This window comes from Choloepus didactylus, chromosome 10 (assembly GCF_015220235.1).
Source record: "Choloepus didactylus isolate mChoDid1 chromosome 10, mChoDid1.pri, whole genome shotgun sequence".
In the NCBI taxonomy this organism is placed as follows: Eukaryota; Metazoa; Chordata; class Mammalia; order Pilosa; family Megalonychidae; genus Choloepus; species Choloepus didactylus.
In genome coordinates, this window is record NC_051316.1 from 72,046,044 (window position 1) to 72,048,820 (window position 2,777).

Sequence of the window (2,777 nt, forward strand, 5' to 3'; positions counted from 1 at the left end):
GAAAGAACATTCTTATAACTGTATTATAAACTATAGTCCATGGTTTAAATTAGGGTTCACTGCTTGTGTTGCAGTCTGTTTTTTTTAATTCTAGTAACATATATACAACCTAAAATTTCCTCTTTTAACCACATTCAAATATATAATTCAGTGCTGTTAATTATATTCACAATGTTGTACACTACCATCACCACCATCTGTCACCAAAACTTCCCCTCACTCCAAATAGAAACCCTGAACAAAGCATTATCTTTCCATTCCCTCCCCTACTCTGGCCCCAGTAACCTGTATTCTAGTTTCTGACTGTGAATTTGCTGATTATAATTATTTCATATCACTGAGATCATACAGTATTTGTTCTTTTGTGTCAGACTTATTTCACGCAACATGATGTCTTCAAGTTCATCCAGGTTGTAGCATATATCTGAACATCATTCTTTTAGATGGCTGAATAATATGCCATTGTATGTATATACCACATTTTGTTTATCCATTCAGTCAGTTGATGGACACTTAGGATGCCTCTATCTTTTGGCAATTGTGAATAATGCCACTATGAACACTGCAAATATCCGTCCAAGTCTCTGCTTTCAGTTCTTTTGTTTATATGCCTAGATATAGGATTGCTAAATCATATGGCAATCCTATACTTAACTTTCTGTGGAACTGCCAGACTGTCTTCCACATCAACTGCACCATTTTACTTTCCCACCAGCAACGAATGAGTGTTCCTATTTCTCCACATCCTCTCCAATACTTTTAATTTTAATTTTTTTTAGTAGCCATTCTAGTGCATGTGAAATGTTATCTCTTTGAGGTTTTGGTTTGCATTTCCCTAATGGCAAATGATTTTGAGCATCTTTTCATGTGCTTTTTGGCTATTTGTATATCTTCTTTGGAGAAGTATCTATTTAAGACTTTCGCCCATTTTTTAAATTGCATTGTTTGTCTTTTTGTTGTCGAGTTGTAGGATTCCTTTGTATATTCTGGATCTTAAACCCTTGTCAGATATATACTTTTGATAATATACTTTTGATAATAAATTTTAAGCAAAAAAAAATTGAAATGAAAGCTGGGAATTAAATGTTTACGTAGTCTGTCAGGTTTGCCTTTTAAAAAATAAGGGATGAAGATACAAAAATTTCACTTCTCCAGGTTATATACAGGAATGTTTTTAATGTTTTAGTACACAAGTTGTAACTTTGAACAGAATAAAGTAAATATTAGTTGGTGACTATGCTATTATGTTACATTCTTTTTAAACCAACTTTGACTAGGAAAGCTTTTTCTTACATAGAAGAGCTTATGCAAAATAGATTAAGGTAAAACTGATCTAATCAAAGCTTATCAGTAAATGGTTGATGGGAAAATGGATGATAGGAGCCAACTTGTCCGTTTTTACTTTTTCCATTTTCCCCAACTTTATTAAAGTAAACATCAATGATGGTAAATCTCTAGAACACAGTCAATTGTGTCTGGGATTCCTCCCTTGAAAATGTGACATTTAATTTCCAAACACATGCCTGAAGTATTCATGGTTCCCAACTGCACTATGTAGGTGAAAAGCTGAAATCGTACTGTGTTCATCTCCCACTTTTTCCCAGTCTATTGTCTGTCTTTGGATCAGCAATAATTGCCTGAACAGTGACTATGGCTTCATTAATTTTTGTATGTAGCCCTCTGAGCTCTTCTATATGCAACAATCACAGAATTGAGCAGTTTCATTAAGAATGCATCTCCTGTGTCAAAACCAAGAATATGCTTGCCTAAAGCAACAAGCAAGCCCTATTTTGTTTGATCTGCTTTAGCAACTGCATCCTACATCAGGTGTTCCAAAATCAAAATGCAAATTGTCTTATGCATCAAGAGGTAATCAACATGAACTTGAAGCTGAAAAAGGTTAGCCAAGTCATTACACCAGCTTTAAAATTAGGATTATTTCTATCCAAATTGATCAATGGCTCTGCATTTTTAGTTACACTGTCAGCATTTTTTGTATTATCAGTTACAAAGTTATTGTATTTTCAGCATTATCTCCATATTCAAGTCTAACAGCTAACCCAAGAAGCCAGTCGATTGCTTCTTGTTGATCTTGAATCTTGAAAGGACAGGCAACAATTCTGAGATACCTTCCAAAGAACTTAGGCCAGTCACTGCCGTAGATATTTCTTAATGCCTCTGTTTTCAATTTTATAGTGTCTGATTATTTTGATCTACAAGCCAAACAATAAAGTTTCTAAATTCTGTTTCATCTTTGCTGTTGAAAGCTGGCAGGGTTGTGGTAGTCAAGGGCCATCAGCTTGCAATGGATCATGGTCCCAGCTTCTCGCTCTGGTCCCCAGGGCCTTGGCCAGGGGACCAGCTTACCGTTTGATACATTTGTAACGGAACCCACAGATGCTCCTGGCAGACCACACTTCTTCCTTTTGCAGGTGGTCATTTTAAGTAGCAGCCACTACTATAGCTGGAGAGCAATCATGTAATAAAGAATGATTTCCTTTCAGCAGATCTAAGTGGCTTTAATTTTGTTCGTATGTATTGCAGGGAATTCAGTCTGTCTGGAAGTGTGGTTCATGGACTGCCTGCAGAAGAATCACCTACAGTGGTTGTTAAAAATTGTCAATTCTTGGCCAGATGCAGAATCTCTGGAGTATGATCTGGAAATTTGCATTTTCAGTAAGCATTACACATGAAGCTTATGTTCCTCAAATTTTGAGAACCATTGCTTCAGATTTTACAGTAGAATTATACTGCTGGAAACATCAAATATGCATTGA

At 35.8% G+C, this 2,777-nt stretch overlaps 1 pseudogene; it reads right to left on the reverse strand.

Annotated features, from left to right (window-relative positions):
• Positions 1-1,583: 1,583 nt before the first annotated feature.
• LOC119545101 lies at positions 1,584-2,314 on the reverse strand (annotated as a pseudogene).
• Between the last annotated feature and the right edge of the window lie 463 nt (positions 2,315-2,777).